Source organism: Callorhinus ursinus, unplaced genomic scaffold, assembly GCF_003265705.2.
Source record: "Callorhinus ursinus isolate GAN/ISIS: 27379988/994484 unplaced genomic scaffold, GSC_fseal_2.0 scaffold21, whole genome shotgun sequence".
Classification (NCBI taxonomy): Eukaryota; Metazoa; Chordata; class Mammalia; order Carnivora; family Otariidae; genus Callorhinus; species Callorhinus ursinus.
In genome coordinates, this window is record NW_027397083.1 from 16,057,087 (window position 1) to 16,075,985 (window position 18,899).

Below are 18,899 nucleotides of genomic sequence, written 5' to 3' on the forward strand. Positions count from 1 at the left end.
AAAACAAAGTTCCCAGGATATGGAGTCAGTGTTCAAGAAATGTGAGCAGTTCAGATTAATTTTAAAATATTTCCATTCTTTGCAATTTAAAAATCTATATTGTATTAACTGGGCAATCTCCACTTTTTTAACAAATCAAACATCAATTCTCTAATTCAAAAACAACAGGCTGCCATCATAATATGTAATATATATAATATTTAAAACAATGAGTCACCACCTATTGAAAGACTTACTATGCAAAGCATTTTAATAAATGCCTAATTTGTAATATTTTATTTTTTTCAAGATTTTATTTATTTGAGAGAGAGAGCACTAGCAGAGGGAGGGGCAGAGGGAGAAGCAGACTCCCCAGTGAGCGGGGAGCCCAACACGGGGCTTGATCCCAGGACCCAAAGATCATGACCTGAGCTGAAGGCAGATGCTTAACCAACTAAGTCACCCAGGCACCCCTGGATTATTTTATTTAATCATATTAATATCTTCCCAATTTGCTGTTAAGAAAACTAAAAACTCAAAGGAACTAGGTAACTGGCCAAGGTCACATAGCTGGGGTATAGTAAAAGGAACAGGAAAATACATTGCCCTTCAGATAAAGGCATAAATTTATGCCTCCTTCAACTTCCTAAACATTTTTCTTTCCTTTTTTTTAAGCTTTTATTTTTCAGTCATCTCTACACCCAACACAGGGCTCGAACTCATAACCCCCAGTTCAAAAGTCACATGCTCTACCGACTGAGCCAACCAGGCACACCCTAAACATGTCTTGTTAACCACATTTCTAAGCTGACCTGGCTCTGATAAGAAATGAGCAATAAAACCTTATTAGACAAATTAAGATTTGATGTTCAATGTGTAAGAAAAATCGTAAATTAAAATCTTGGAGTTCTAAACCATTTCAACCAGCATCAGAAGGTTTCAATTTATCCCCACCAACTTATCTCTTTTTAATGAGGCAAAGCCACACTGAAAACTTCTAACCATACCGAACCCATCTGCTAATTCACTTAACACTGTTTGTGAGGATCCCCAACCTTATCTTCAATAATTTAGCATTATCATGATTCTCATTTCAAACCATCTCTGTGACCCACACCCACAGAAACAGACTCAGGGAAACAGATGATGAAACTCAACAGATAAAAATTTCAAAAACTGTAATTATAAACATACTTGTGGATTTAAAGAAAAGCTTGAACATAAATAGGAGAGACATGAAAAGCATTTTTAAAATGGAACCAGTGAGGGACGCCTGGGTGGCTCAGTCGGTTAAGCGTCTGCCTTCGGCTCAGGTCATGATCCCAGGGTCCTGGGATCGAGTCCCACATCAGGCTCCTTGCTCAGCAGGGAGCCCGCTTCTCCCTCTGCCTGCTGCTTCCCCTGCTATGCTTTCTCTAACAAATAAATAAATTTAAAAAATAAATAAAATGGAACCAGTGAGCCCAGGAAACCGTACATACCATACACAGACGGCAGAAAAGCAATTTGGCAATGTCTAACAAAACTGACATACAATCCAGGCAACTCAGTAAAAGAATATTTATGCAGTACCGTGTAAAGAAACACAATACTGGAAATAGCCTAAACACCTATTCGAAAGACACTGGGTAAACACACCTTGATACACAGACCAACTACAATCTTTAAAAAGAATGAAAACAGGGACACCCGGGTGGCTCAGTAGGTTGAGCAACCCACTCTTGGTTTTGGCTCAGGCCACGATCTCAGGGTCATGAGATTGAGCCTGCATGGGGCTCTGTGCTCAGCGGGGAGTCGCCTTGAGATTCTCTCCCCCACCCCGCCCCTCCCCTGACCTGTGTGCTTGTAGGCACTAAAGCACCCCCCCCCCCCCCCCCACCTTTCGCTCTCTAAAATAAATAAATAAATCTTTAAAAAAAAGAATGAAAACAATCTACCCTGTTATGGATTGATTCCCATATTATTATGTGAAAAAGCAAGATTCAGAAAAATGTGTACTTTACAATAGATATTACCATGTGTAATAAAAAAGAATTACATATGTATATAACTGCACATATACTGAGTATTTGTACACACATAAACTGTTGGTTTCTTTGTCTCGGAGAAAAGTAACAAGAATACTGGGGGCAATGACAAAGATTTACTTTTCACTGTATATCCTTTTCACCACTTTAATTTTTACTACGTACACGTATTGCCTGTTAAAGATACGGTTTTGAATCATCTGAGAAGGCTATTAAAATATATAAATTTCTGGGTATTTACCCCAAAGATGCAAATGTAGGGATCCGAAGGGGTACGTGCACCCCAATGTTTATAGCAGCAATGTCCACAATAGCCAAACTGTGGAAAGAGCCAAGATGTCCATCGACAGATGAATGGATAAAGAAGAAGTGGTATATATACACAATGGAATATTATGCAACCATCAAAAGGAATGAGATCTTGCCATTTGCAACGACGTGGATGGAACTGGAGGGTGTTATGCTGAGTGAAATAAGTCAATCAGAGAAAGACATGTATCCTATGACCTCACTGATATGAGGAATTCTTAATCTCAGGAAACAAACTGAGTGTTGCTGGAGTGGTGGGGGGTGGGAGGGATGGGGTGGCTGGGTGATAGACATTGGGTAGGGTATGTGCTATGGTGAGCGATGTGAATTGTGCAAGACTGTTGAATCACAGATCGGTACTTCTGAAACAAATAATGCAACATATGTTAAGAAAAAAGAAAAAGAAGAAGATAGCAGGAGGGGAAGAATGAAGGGGAGTAAGTCGGAGGGGGAGACGAACCATGAGAGATGATGGACTCTGAAAAACACACTGAGGGTTCTAGAGGGGAGGAGGGTGGGGGGATGGGTTAGCCTGGTGATGGGTCTTAAAGAGGGCACATTCTGCGTGGAGCACTGGGTGTTATGCACAAACAATCATGGAACACTACATCAAGAACTAATGATGTAATGTATGGTGATTAACATAACAAAAAAAATTTAAAAATATATATAAATTTCCTATTTAGAAATGAAACAATACACCTGGGATTCGCTTCAAAATAATAAAGAAGAGAAAATGGATGGGGATATGAATAAAATGAGATTAGTCATAAATCATTCATTATAGGACCTTGACAGTAAAAAGGGGTTCTACTTTTGAATATGTTTATTTACATCTTTCCTTAATAAAAAGTTAAATAAGTAAATATATATTTAAAATTCCACCCAGAAAGATTCTGATTCAGTAAGTCTGTGGTGTGATCCAGGCATCTTTATGTGTACAAGCTCTCAAGGCCATTTTGATTCGTACTAACACCTGAGAAAAAAAATGATCTAGTCTGTACAAAAACCTTAGCAAATTCAAGTTCTACCAATTCAGAGCCCTCGAGTCTGAAAAAAATCGGGATGAAGTCCTAGGGAACAGAAGCACTCCTTGGCCAATCCATGCCATTTTATTAAAGGAGCCCGATGCGGGACTCGATCCCAGGACCCTGAGATCATGACCTGAGCTGAAGGCAGATGCTTAACCAACTGAGCCACCCAGGCGTCCCAATCCATGCCATTTTAAATCAAGGTGTTATGTGGATGACAGCTGAGATCCAGGTAACTGACCTAGAGATATTTAAGAATCTACTACAATTTCTGAATCCTGCTGTTCTTACCTTTTCTTTCCCAACATGCCAAGCTAGAAGGCAAACAATTAAGCCAAGGGCCCTAATCAAGGTCACCTAAAGGAAGCTTAGAAAATTACCCCCTCACCAACCACTGTGCTATGTGGGGCCAATCTCAAAGCAGACTTCAGAAAATAAACACAGAAAGGAATGTCACATAACATACATAGTACATAAGAAGAGGATGGGGGAGGTGCTGGAGCTAATGGTTATAAAAGACTACAAGTAAAGAACTCTAAATTACTAATTAACTTAGTCACTGTGACTCCCTGCCATATCCAGGTATTAAGTCTTTCCTTCTACCAACCCTCCATCAGATAAACTCATGATCTGGTAAGAGTTATCCTCTACTTGGAGTTTATGGATTTTAAATAGTAAGCAAAGTACAGGAGCTGCTTAAGTCCATGGAGTCCAAAATACTGACTCAGTACAATACTATTATTTCTTATTCTTTTTCATTGCAATTCAAACTATGTTATACCTCTGTAGCTATATTATTCATGACTTTGTCATTTGTTCTTATCAACTGACTAAGAAATGAAGTTTTGAAATACTACCCCTTTGTAAACTGGGGCTGCCTATAATATATCACTCAGAGGACTGTGAAGACTCCTATCAGAGCAACCATTAAGCTTCCATTCCTCAAGCTTAATAATGTCAGGTACTTTAACTTTAATAGGCTTTTTATTTTCCAACCGTCTAAAAGACTTTAAGATCCATCTGAATTCTATCCATATTCTTCACATCCTTTTACAATTACCAGAACAGCAATGTAACCAATACTGACACCCACAAGCAGGGGTCTGACTACCACTAGCCATAAAGTTTTCTTCTTTTTCTCCTTTACAGGCTTCCTGAGAAAGGAGGGAGGAAGCAAAACTAGAACTACTTTACTATCTTATATACAATGTATTAGCCAATATGAAACTTCTGAATAATTCTGCCAAACTTATACAAAGCCCATGTAACTGGTTCTTTAAAAAAAAAAAAAAGTACTGTGACATCACAAACAGATGAGTAAAGGCAATAATGCCTTGCATTCTTATTCAACTTTCTCCTTCTAGTTGTTCAAACCTCAATTTTTAAATTTTTTAAAAAATGATGATAAAATATGCATAACACAAAAAGTTACCATTTTGTGTACAGTTCAGTGACATAAGTACATTCACACTGTTGTGCAACCATCACCACTATCCATCTCCAGAACTTTTTTCCTCCTCCAAAACTGAAACTCTGCCCATTAAACACTGTCCATTGCCCCCACCCCCAGGCCCTGGCAATCACCATTCTACGCTCTGTAAGAATTTAACTATTTCTAGGTACCCTATATTATGAAACTATACAGTACTTGCTCTTTTATGACTTATTTCACTTAGCATAATGTATTCAAGGTTCATCCATGTTGCAGTATGTGTCAGAATTTCCTTCCTTTTTGAGATTAAATAATATTTCACTGTACGGATATGCCATATTTTGTATATTCACTCAGCCACCAAAAGATATTTGGGGGCACCTGGCTGACTTAGTCAATGGAGCATGCAACTCTTGATCTTGGGGCTGTGAGTTTGAACTCCACACTGGGTGAAGAGATTACTTAAAAATACAATCTTTAAGGGCGCCCAGATGGCTCAGTTGGTTAAGCATCCGACTCTTGATTTCAGCTCAGTCATGATCTCAGGGTTGTGAGATCAAGCCCCACATCAGGTTCTGTGCTGACTGTGGAGCCTGCTTAATATTCTCTCTCTCTCCCTCTCCCACTACCACTCCCAACTCACATGCTCATGCTCTCTCTCAAAAAATAAATAAATAAAATCGTCCTTAAAAAAAAAAAAATTTGCGGGCGCCTGGGTGGCTCACTTGGTTAAGCGACTGCCTTCGGCTCAGGTCATGATCCTGGGGTCCTGGGATCGAGTCCCACATCGGGCTCCTGGCTCAGCGGGGAGCCTGCTTCTCCCTCTGACCCTCTCCCCTCTCATGCTGTTTCTCTCTCGCTCGCTAATAAATAAATAAAATCTTTAAAAAAAATATTTGGGTTGCTTTCACCTTTTGACTACTGTAATACCGCTATGAACACGGATGTACAAATTTCTCTTCAAGACCCTACTTTCAATTCTTTTGTGTATATACCCACAAGTGAAATTACTGGATTATATGGAAATTCTATTTTCAATCTGAGGAATCACTATACTGTTTCCCATAGCAACTGTATCATTTTACATTTCAACCAGTAGTGCACAAGGTTACAATTTCTATACATCCTTGCCAGCACTTGTTATTTTTTTCTTCTTTTATATAATAGCCACCCTAATGGGTGTGAAGTGGTATCTCACTGTGATTTTTAAATCTAATTCATCAATACTGGCTGTACTAACATCCAGAGTTTGACATCATCAGTAGCTATAATAAGTAAGCTTTCTATTTTTTCATTTGAGTTCTTGACAAATATTAAACATTACACTTAAAACTAAATTCTACAGAAACCCACATTATTAGCTGGGCATTCCCAAATGACTACTGAATAATCCCCAGTTTTTTCAGACTATCAATGGAAATTACAGAAATTATTACATTACTAAAAGCATCAAGTTTTTCATAAATATGAAAATGATTAGCATTTGTGAGATCAACAAGAATAAATGAAAAGAATGAGTAAGATGAAAGACAGAATTTTAAGAATTTTTTTTTAAATATAGAGAGAAGCTCAGGGAAACTAAAAGATTATCTCATAATAAACAGGGTTTAGAAACCAAAGCATTAAATTTGTAGCCAATATTCTACAATCAAAAAAAAAAAAAAAACCAATAGCACTACAACAACCAAAAAAAAAAAAAAAGGCACCTCCATGCGTTACCTTAGGGAATATTTTCATTCAACTGGAAATAAGCAAACAGCTATACTAGATCAAAGTAAACCTTTAGTTCTGTTTACATGAAAACCCTGAATTCAGCGTTCTCTTCTGAACACTAATGTATATATCCAGGATACATATTAAAATAAGGTAGACACAAGAGCAGTTCATTTTCAAAAGTGACCTTATTACCAAACTCTGTTAAGGGAGACAGATGGAACAGGAAATGAAAAATACAGTTATGCTTGTTTTATCAGGTACAATGTACCAATGTACCTTTAACCTGATATCCTCAAAACTAACAGAGCTAGAGAATTATCCAATGTGAAAAGAATAATGATATGTTCTACACTGTTAGTGTAGTACTAAGTTCACTAATAGAATGATGCGTCTTTAGTCAAATTACTAAACATACATTACAGATTATAATTGCCTTTCAGCATGCTATGATCAGCACCAGATACAAAAAGATTTCAAAGCACTATGTAAAAATCATTGAGCATACTAAAAAACAAAGAAAGTACCCCCACCTACCCCACACAAGCAGTCCCCTACTACACCAAATTCCCATCATTCTTGTCTTTACCTGGATCCAAACATCTCTTCTAGCCTTGTTTCTCTCCCTCATTTCAATTAAACCTCAAGATCTGACCTGCCCTCGTCAACGCAGTACTTCACATTCTGTCCTCAAAATATTATCCATCTATTCCTATGATCTACCATCTCTGATTATCTATCTCCCACCATACAGATTCCCAATATCCTTTGCTAAATTCTAGTTTCTCTCCTTCTAGTACAACAGACTCAAAACTAACACCTCTCTTATGTAACACAAAAGGTATTTTTAAAGATGCTTAGTGGCAAACGAATCCAAACTTCTAAATCTGAATTCTCTCAATCTTTTTCCTGACATACTTCAGGTATGATGAGCTTCTAAGAAGTGAAACACTTTAGGGGAGGTAGTATTCAAAAGCAAAACTTTTTCAGAAAAGTAAAAGCACTTTAGGGAAGGTGGTCTTCACCAATGCATTTTTAAGTGCAAATCAGTAATTTAGTCATTTCAAGAAAGGAGCTTTCTACATCACTCTAATGACTTTCAACACTGCAAAATGCCTTTTTGAAAATAATAGGGTCAACCTAATTCACCCAGCTAGTTGCCCAAAGAAAAATTACACTTTTTTTTTTTTAGATTTTATTTATGCATTTATTTATTTATTTTAGAGGGCGCACATGCACGCACATGCCCTCAGGGGAGGGACGTAGGGAGAGGGAAAAAGAGAATCTTAGGCTCCAGCCCCAGTGCAAGGCCAACCCAGGGCTCAGTCTCAGGACCCTGAGATCATGACCTGAGCCAGTCATGAGCCAAAAAGAAGAGTATGTCACTTAACCAACGGAGTCACTCAGGCACCCTGAAATTACGCTGTTCTTAAATTACTTTTGCATTCCTCACAAAGCCTGGAACAGAGCTAAATGAATAAAAGCCTCAAGCTATGCTATAGCCTCACATCATTTCAAACATTTTTTAAGACTTTTTTTTTTTTTTAAGTAATTTCTACACCCAGCATAGGGCTCAAACTCACAACCCCAAGATCAAGAGTCACACGCTCCACCAACTGAGCCAGCCAGGCACACTTCAAGTTTATCTTTTGAATAAGATACTGCAAACATCAGTTTTATCAGAACTCTTAAGTTTTGTACAAATGTCTGTCTTGATTTCACAAAGTCTGACAAAGAGATCAAAGGAGATAGAATGAAGTCTTCTAGGTAACAATACTGTCTATAATCTAGTTTCATGTAAATAATAGATTTCAGCTTGGTTTATCCATAAAGATGTTGCTTTCATGATATACCTAGGAAAAAGGTTTACCTTGGAAATGTGTTTCAACTGAAAATTTGTGAACATTTCATGGGGTGGATAAAGGGACATTTTTCTTAGGAGCTTTATAAGTAAAAGATAAGGTATTAAATACAGAGAAGAACATTAAAAACAAATATTACACTATTTTAATGACACAGTGACTGATTAAAGCCATGAACTGAACAATTTGTTATTGCAATGGTATTTTTTTAAAGATTTATTTATTTATCTGAGAAAGAGAGAATGAGCATCAGGAGCAGAGGGAGACAGAGAGAATCTTCAAGCAGACTCCCCATTGAGCACGGAGCCCAACATGGGGCTCAATCCCAGGACCCCAAGATCATGACCTGAGCTGAAATCAAGAGTTGGATGCCCAAACAACTGAGCCACCCAGGCACTCCAGCAATGGTATTTTGACTTTATTTTGGATTATGTCATAAACATAATATTTTTGTTAATATTAATTTGTTGTATGTACTCAAAAAAAAATCATGTAACAGCCCCTGAAAGACTTATGATACCACAAATGGAAACCATTGGCCAAAAGCTGTACTATTTGAGTTGAAGTTTAAATTTCTGCTAATTAACCTAATTTTCAACTTATTTTTCAAATGATAAATGAGCAATTTATGAAAATTATATTGAACTTTATTTTTAAGATTTTATTTATTTACTTGACACAGAAAGAGGGAGAGCACAAGAAGGGGGAGCAGCAGAGGGAGAGGGAGAAGCAGGCTCTCTGCTGAGCAGGGAGCCTGATGTGGGGCTTGATTCCAGGACCCTGGGATCATGACTTGAGCCAAAGGCTGATGCTTAACCAACTGAGCCACCCAGGCGCCCCTTGAGCTCACTTTTTAAATGTCTTATAGCTATATCCACTGTGAATATTATCAAATAATGTTTTAATATTATTTTAATTCTACCTTTACCATACTTATACCTGACAGACAGTTGGCCTATTCTCAGAGTTGTAAGTTTGAAGTTTAAAGATTCAATCACTTGAAGCAAAAGAAAATTTAGCTTCCTTCATTAGTACCCAAACTTTAATTTGTGACAATAAAACCTATCAGTGTGAACCTATCAGTGTTTTTCAAGACAAACATCAAAGAAATGAATATTTTGTGGAAGAAATGAAAAAACTGCTAATTTAATTCAATGGAAAACATCTATAAATTATTTCCTTTTTTTTTTTTAAGGTTTTATGTATTTATTTGTTAGAGACAGAGAGAGCACAAGCGGGGAGAGCCGCAAGCAGAGCAGGCAGAAGGAGAAGCAGGCTCCCCGCTGAGCGGGGAGGCCCATGCAGGACTCGATCCCAGGACTCTGGGATCAAGACCTGAGCCAAAGGCATTAACAGACTGAACACCCAGGCACCCCTTTATAAATTATTTTCATTTGTAAATTCAAATTTGGGGTACTATTTTTTTTAAATAATCAAGTTAATTTACCTGAAATTGAATCACTCTTGCTTTTTTTCTTTAACATGTACAAACTACAAAGGTTAATAAAGTACTTTACAAACTCCTTTATATCTTGTATGGACTGAACAGGTAACCATGTGCTTCATTTTAGAACAGCTACCCACCTCACCCTACCCCAACTAAAAAGAAAGATCTTCACTACTTTATTTTTTTTAAAGTCTCCAGTTAGCGATTTCCCAAATTTTTATCATATAATGACCACCCATGAACTTACCATGAGAAGTCAACAGTGCTATATTTGTCCCTCATTAAACAGTTTCACACCCACATGCTCTAATTATTCTCCAACTAAAGTGCTAGAATTTCCTTCAAGAGGATAAACATAAAAGAGGAGGAAATCTTCACCAATTAATAGGTATTTCTACCTTTCCATTCCAAAGAACGTTAAAAGAAAAAAAAAAAAAAACACCCAAACCCTGTACCTATAAATGTCTCACAACACAAAAAATACCCTGGTCAGCCTACATGGAGGTTTGTATTTTTATGCCTTTCAGTTTAAAATTAATGTTATATGTTTTTAACATATCACAAACCTCTGAAAGAAGAAAGGTTTTCTTTAAACAAGATAGAAAAAGCATAAAGAGAAGACTGGAAAACTCTAAAATTGGTATGCATTTATCAAATGACTCCAAAAACAAAAATAAGCCATAGAAACAGAGAAGATACTGGCAACACACATAACAAAATATCTTTAGAAATCATATTGTATTTAGCAAAATTCAGTAGAAAAATGGACAGAAGATAGAAACGAGCAATTCACAGAAAAGGAAATACATGCCAAAAGACTTATTCTCAGTCTCACTAGTAATAAGGAAAACACTAATTAAAATAGTCAGACACCATTTTATAACCATCAGACTGACAAAAAGTAGGACAATACCCAATGTTAAAGAGTTGTAGGTCAACAGAGACTCTTAGAATCACTTTGAGAGCAAAGCTGAAAATGGACCCAGTCCGTAATCTATCAGTTGTTCCAGGTAGACATCCTGCCTATGGAAACTCACACACAAGTACAAAATGAAAAAAAACAAAAACAAACAACATAAAACACAGAGGTAAAATAATGTTCACTGCTGCTCTGTATATAGTAGCAAAATTTTGAAAAAAACCTGATTGTCAAAAGAATAAAGTATGTTTTTTTCAGACAACGCACACAAGTGTGGCATATACCACAGTCATTGTATGTTTATGTACCACAAAAAAAGCAAAGAAACACCAGTTATAAGCGTGAGACACCACTGATTTTAAGATGTATCACAATTTCAAAGATATTAAAATGTGGGGAAAACTGTGTATGTTAGAATTAACAACATGCAACAAAATGAATTAACTGAAATTATGTATATGAACATGGATAAATCTCAAAACAACAATGTAGAACAAAAACAAGTTGCGGAAGTGCATTATCCTATATTTAAGAGCTAATAGCAGACAAACCTATTCTGTATTTAGATATATTAAGTATATGGTCAAAGTATAGAAACACACGTGGAAATGATAAACATGCTGGGAAGAAAGGGAAAAGGAGGGACTTCAGCTACACGACCTGTTTGACTCTGCACCCAGGGTGACCGCTGCACAGGAAGTGATTCTATTACTCTCCATACTTTCACAGCCTACATTCAAGTTAACTTTTAAATGGAGAGGGAAAAAAATCTAAGAGAGAATAGAAAATCCTCCTTAATTGGTTGTATTTTTTAAAGTAAAAAAAAAAACCACTTTAGCAATATTTTATTAGCATATTCAATAGCCATATACTATGTCAGGTTTTTGGGGTTTTTTTGTTTGTTTTTCAATTTTTCTTTCAGTTTAAATCAAGTAAAGCCACTTACAAGCAGGAAGACATAGCAATGAAGAAAACATGTTTTTTCATCAATGAGCTGCTTCTAGCAAAAGGCAAACACACATATCCACATAACTACATCACTGATAAGGGCAGGAACATAAGATGTGCGAGACATGCAGGTCCAAGAAGGAGAATGGAAATGATTAAAGTATGCTCCTATAGGAGCAAGAAAGGATTCAGTAAGTTAACCTATGAGCTAAATTTTGAAAGATCATGGGAAGAAGTCCCCTATGTAGAAAAGAATATTCCATGCAACACAACCAATAGCATATATAAAGGCTAATGAAAATATGATGTATTAGCCCACAAATTATGGTTGGCCAAATCTGACTCAGCCTATTTTTGTATGGTCCACAGGCTAAGAATGGTTTTTACATTTCTAAAAGGTTGTTTAAAAAAAAAAAAAGTATACAACAGAGACCATATGGGGCTTGCAAAACCAAACTATTTGCCGTCTAGCCCTCAAAGAAAGCTTGCTAACCTCCACGCTAGAATATAACTTGCCAGGGGAGTGGGCCACTGGAGAAAACGATAATCCTTGAGAAGACAGACAACTGTAAAAAGAAAGCACAGATCATGAAGAACCTTGTCTTCCACGCTAAGGAGCTATAGGATGATGGGGGCCTCTGAAGGGTTTTAAACAGAAAATCAACATAATTATATCTGTATTATAGAAAGATTCCTCAGGTAAAGTTCTAAAGGATAAACTGGACAGAAACAATAATGGAAACAACAGCTGAAAGACTACCGTAATAGTCCAGGTAACGGCTGATCAGAGCCTCAGCAAAGGCAGTACCAAAGGAATGAAACAGTACTGATTACCAATAGGTAGCTAGGAGGAAGAACTACAGAGCTCAGCGAGGCGGGAAGAAAGGAAAGGACACAAGCACATTTCTGGCTTGAAAAACTGATAGCCAAATGATAATAGAAAACATAAAAAAAAAAGGAAAACTGAGAGGAAAAATTGGATTTTAGACATGATGAGTCTGAGGTGTCTTGTACACAGCCCGAGTTCCCCTATGTACAGATTCTTTTAGAAAGGCCTGTATGGGGTGCCTGGGTGGCTCAGTTGGTTAAGCGACTGCCTTCGGCTCAGGTCATGATCCTGGAGTCCTGGGATCGAGTCCCGTATCAGGCTCCCTGCTCAGCAGGGAGTCTGCTTCTCCCGCTGACCCTCTTCCCTCTCGTGCTCTCTATCTCTCATTCTCTCTCTCTCAAATAAATAAATAAAATCTTTAAAAAAAAAAAAAAAAAAGAAAGGCCTGTATGCAGGTAGTTTACTTGGGAAGTTACCATCCCAGAGGGCAGGAGTGAAGGACATGGGGAAATAAGTCAGCAAAGAGGGAAAAGCAACTCATAAAATTTAACATTGGGCAACAATCATAATCATTGATTCAAACAAGAATTATCTAAAGATGCAAAAACTAGTGGGAGAAAGCTTTAAAATTAACAGAGTATTACTGTTGGGAAACAATTCACCATAGGTCTCTCGTGTTTCTCCTTGTCTTGCAAGGAAGGGCACTGACTGCCTTTGTTCCCAAGTATCTTTTCAAAGGATATTTGTATATCCCTGAACATCCCTGGAAGGTAGAGATAGTGTAGTGTCTTCCTCCAAGGCAAAGGGCAGGTTGTTCAATGCCCAGTGTAATAAAGATAATGACTCCCTCTCGGTCCAATGTCAGGTCCACCTGCCCCTCATGAAAGATTCAAGTTTCCTAAACCTAGGGTTCCTCTCTAGCAATGCAACTGCTTTTGTGCAGAAGTTACCTGGCTGGCCCTGTTCACATCACCCCTGGGGGGAATTCAGTTGGGGAACCAGAGCAAATACTAACACAATGACTATTGCTATTGCTGTAAGTTAGAAAGTCCTTTATCTCTGACCTAACAGTCTCCTATCTTCTGCCAGCTCCCATGGCTAATTTGTTAGCTTGCAAGACCCTTCAGAGCTTTCAACAATTACACAGTTTCGGGGCGCCTGGGTGGCTCAGTCAGTTAAGTGTCCACTCAGATCATGATCTCCAGGTCCTGGGATCAATTCCTGCATCGGGCTTCCTGCTCAGTAGGGAGTCTGCTTCTCTCTCTCTCTCTCTCTCTCCCTCCCCCCTCGGCCCCTCCCCTCTGCTCATTCTCTCTCTCTCTCAAATAAATTAAATTAAAACAATTACACAGTTTCAAAATATATCCTCATAAGACACAACAGAAAGAAATCAGCAGGTGCTACCTTAAGTGATCAAGGTTAAAATCACTAGTAATGGGACATTATCAACATCATGTGCCTCCTGATACGAATGTACTAAGAGGAATACATTTTACTATGATATTTCTAAGTACAAGAAAACAAATCCAAACTGAGGGCCATTCTACAAAATAACTGGTGGTATTCTTCAAAATGTCAATGTCAGAAAACAACACAAAGACTGAGAAACTTTTCAGATTGCAGATAACTAAAGAGACAAAAACTGATTAGTCTTTGCTTTTAGGAAAAATATTAGGGGTAAAAATATAACTATATTAGGGGTAAAGGGACATTATGTCAGCAACTCAAAAAAAGTTCAGGAAAAAAATATAGAGAGAAAAGGTAAACACAAATGGAATAAAATATTAACATCTGAAGAATCCAGGTGAAAGACACATCAGAATTCTTTATACTACTGTAACTTTTCCATAGGTCTGAATTTCTGTCAACTGACAAATAAAACAGAAGAAAAAGAATATGAGTGACAGGCACAAAACAATGTGTTTGTTTTTTGGGGGTCTTTTTTTGCATAAGGCAGCTCTTCAAGAGTTACTCATTTGGGAATGAACTGTTGAGTATTTTAGGCATGACCCAGATCACCTAAAATCTAGAATCATCAGACACACAATGAGTCCCTGGGGTCATCTGCCAACATTAATAAAAAAAGTATTCATAAGCAGTGAGAAGAAATCTTTTCATTTAAAAGTATTACTTAATTCATAGTAGTTTTGGAACTTTTGGTCATTATGTAATCTCTCCAATGGAGACTAAAAGTAGAATTTCACTATGTGGTCCAATAAATTTGACAAAAAGGCCTTTTCATTCTTGAAAAGACAGAGAACCCTAGTACTAGTCTATACAAGGCTCTACAATAGGAATTAGAAAATAGAACCACATAACTAGCGCTATTCAGACAATAAAACGTAGTTTCTAGTCACACTGTTTCACTTCTCAATTACCTTGTTTAAAGTGCATATTTATAAAAGACAAAACAATATGTCTTCTTAGAAAAGATAAGTACCCCAGAAATTTAACTCTCTTCATTGGCCATTTAAATATCAGTATTTTAAATACCTGTATCATTAACAGATTATTTTACCAGTATTCTGTCCAGGAAATTACTTACACTAAAATATTTCACATAAGAAACATTTTCACATAAATGAACTGCTACATATTATAAAGCTTCATAAAATAAACCTGCTCTCTGAGGTGCCTACAAAACATTTATTTGAAAACACTAAAGTCTTGGGTATTTTCCAGCAGTATTGTGAACAAAGCATCTAGAGAATGTGTTGACTATAACACAAATCAGCATGTTAAATAACAAGCTTCATCTGACTTAGCAAAACATTCCAACTTTTGGAACAGAAAATGACCTGTTGGACATTTCAAAGCTGCTAGAAATCACCCTGAAATACCAATTTTCTTTAGAAAGGCTAGAAAAGAGTTAATTAAAACAGTACTTAAGGACTACGCTTACTAAAGCATATAATTCTCTAGATTTTTTAAAGCTATCTAAAATCAAAACCCCAGGGGTGCCTCCTGGCTTAGTCAGTGGAGTATGCAACTCTTGATCTCGGGGTCGTGAGTTCAAGCCCTACATTGGGCACAGAGCTTACTTTAAAAAATTTAAATTTTTAAATTTAAACTTAAAATTTAAGTTTTTATAATAAATTAAAATAAAACTTAAAATTTAAAATTAAATTTTAAAAAACAAAATAAAAGCCCAGAAATGAAATATTGATAGGAAATTTGACTAAAGATAAAAAGTTTACCCGAAGCAATCTCTTCCTTAAAGAAAACTTTAAGGCTAACAATGCAAATCTAAACCTTAAGTACAAAGAAAACTTTTCTTTAAATTGGTCATACAGTATCTGTCAATACCAGTTGCTAGAAAATTGCTAGAAAATGCAAACAGTTCTATAACTCTGTGTTATGAACAACTCCCTTAACAGAAAGCCAAACGAATTACTTTTTTTAAAATATATACAAAATTGTTTTATTTTTTTCTTTTTCTTTTTTTTTTTTAAAGATTTTATTTATTTATTCATGAGAGACAGAGAGAGAGAGAGAGAGGCAGAGGGAGAAGCAGGCTCCCGAGGCGCAGGGAGCCTGATGTGGGACTCGATCCCAGGACCCTGGGATCATGACCTGAGCTGAAGGCAGACGCTTAACCATCTGAGCCACCCAGGTGCCCTATTTTTATTTTTTCTTAAAGATTTTATTTATTTATTTGACAGAGACAGACAAAGCGAGAGAAGGAACACAAGCAAGAGGAGTGGGAGAGGGAGAAGCAGGCCTTCCACAGAGCAGAGCCCAATGCGGGGCTCGATCCCACGACCCCGGGATCATGACCCGAGCCGAAGGCAGACGCCCAATGACTGAGCCACCCAGCTGCCCCTTACTTTCTATTTTATAGAAAATCTGTCCCAAAAGAACCACCACAAAATTTTTATTTTTTTATTAAAAAATGTAATTTTTAGGCAAAGATGAGTATGAAATATTAAAAACAAAAAATAAAAGTCCTTACCAGAATACCTCCTAACTTAATCTACCTCTGAAATCAACAAAGGAAGCTGAATCCTAGATTAATAATTTGATCAAATGTCCACTGCTGACAAAGCATTATAAAGGAAAACATTCTGCTGTTCTTTGTAAGAAATAATGATTCAAAGTTCTAAATAAACATTCATAAAATCAAAGGTCCTGTTCTATAAAACTTTTCAAAATTACAGGCTATCCTAAATAAACAACTTGAATATTCTCATTTTATACTTCCACTAGTACAACATTCTACCTTCATAACTGAAAGAGAACTATCACTCCAAAGTAATGTATATCACAAGAACTAAAAGTCTAAAAACCAGTCATGTTGAGAAGAGTAGCTGCTCCCCACCCCACACACCCACACAGATAAGTTTTGCATTTGGAAAAGCTGAAAAGACAAATATTGACAGCAGTATAAGCTTGATTATAGTACTCTTAGTTTTGAAAAATATTTATGAACAGCATTTTAGGGCTTGAAAAAAATAAACTGCAACAAAAAAGTCAGCCACTTCTTTTCAAATTCTGTTAAGAACCTACAGGGCCCTTAGGTGACCTACACTGCTAAATTCAAAGTTGTTGGGTTTTGCTACAATTATGTTCTCTCCCTACTCATATTTTAGTTGCCAGATATGCTACTTTATATAAATGTCTTTTTTTAGAAATTTAGTAAGTACCTTCAAAAACCTTTCTAATGTAAAAACACTATTTTTTAAGTTTCAAATTTTAACTGTCATATATATCTTGTGAACTGGGGTCTCACAATGGCTTCAGGAAATCCTGTGCTTCAGGAAATTCTCTATGGTGTCTAATCAGAAACAATAGAAGGAACAGAAATGAAAATATGTTAAGAAAAATAAAGATCTCGGGCGCCTGGGTGGCTCAGATGGTTAAGCGTCTGCCTTCGGCTCAGGTCACGATCCCAGAGTCCTGGGATCGAGTCCCACATCGGTCTCCCTGCTCCTTGGGAGCCTGCTTCTCCCTCTGCCTCTCTCTCTCTCTGTCTCTCATGAATAAATAAATAAAATCTTTAAAAAAAAAAAAAAGAAAAAGAAAGATCTCTTTCTTATTCTCATGACAAATGTGAGGAAGGGACAAGGCAGAGATTTTACAACAAGCCTCCCTAGGAAAGCCAGAAAGAAACTAAAGAACAACGTAAATTCATAAACACCTGAAGAAGAAAGAAAACAAGCAGCTTCTCAAAAGAGTACTCTCAAAGCAAGGACACTGAATTCTTAAAAATCTATTAGAACGGCTTATGTTTGGCTCTACCTCTAATCATTAACTTTTTTAAATGACACACATTGTTGGGGCACCTGGCTGGCTCAGTTGGTAGAGCATGCAACTCTTGATCTCAGGGTTGAGAGTTTGAGCCCCACATTGGGGACAGAGATTACTTTTTAAAAGAATTAATTAAAAAAACAAAAATTAAAAATTAATAAAATAAAATGACACATTGTTGGGTTGCTTGTAATAAGCCAAAAACTGCAGATTTATATGGGCTTAGCAAGGGTCACATAAACATTTCTTTCTTCTACTACTAGCCCCACAGAAACACTGAAAAAAAAAATTTTCACCTTAGTGTAAAAAGTCACACTGCCATACATGATATTATCTCTGTGTATTAGAATTACAACCGTAAGAAAATCATATTCAGATCTATCAGCTGAAGAGATTTTTTTAAATGCCATCAACATATTAAAAAGATAAAAAGATGATTACAAAAGTTTAATTCCATTTGAAAATGCATAGCTAACACATTTTAAGTTCAAAAATAAAAGCCAGCTATTAATCCCATGGGATAAAATAAAGAAAAATATGTTAAATCATTTGACTGAAAATGGCCACACAACAGTTAACAGTTTACTGACGAGAAATTTATTCTCAGATAATAACTAAAAATCTCATACTGGCCAAAAGTAACTTCACGTCAATTTTCTGTCATTTGCATAAGAAGCTAGATAGAATCTCAGATATAAAGTAATGATTACATATCAATTATACATGATGAATATGCCAAAACAGTTATTTTATAACAACGTTAACACTTAAGGGGCACCTGGGTGGCTCAGTCGGATAAGCATCTGCCTTTGGCTCAGGTCATGATCTTGGGATCGAGCCCCATTCTCAGCGGGGAGTCTGCTTCTTCCCCTCCCCCTGCTCCTTCTTTTTCTCCCCCTGCTCCTTCTCTTTCTCCCTCTCAAATAAATAAAATCTTTGAAGAAAAAAAAAATTAAAATGTTATTTGTTCATAGTAACCTTGCAAGTTGAAAGGACAAAAATGATCACTAAGCCGTTACCATTACCTGGAATCAGACTGCTAGAATATGGGTAGACTAGACTAATATGTGAAATTTAACTATTTTGCCATAAAAACATGAAAAGATACACATTGTTCACTCCAGGAAGAGGGGGAATTTCAGTATGAAAATAATTT

At 36.7% G+C, this 18,899-nt stretch overlaps 1 protein-coding gene across 7 annotated transcripts in view; it reads right to left on the minus strand.

Moving 5' to 3' along the window:
- Positions 1 to 18,899, minus strand: part of HIPK3 (homeodomain interacting protein kinase 3) — a 91,780-nt gene that overhangs the window by 60,862 nt on the left and 12,019 nt on the right. The window lies entirely within an intron of this gene.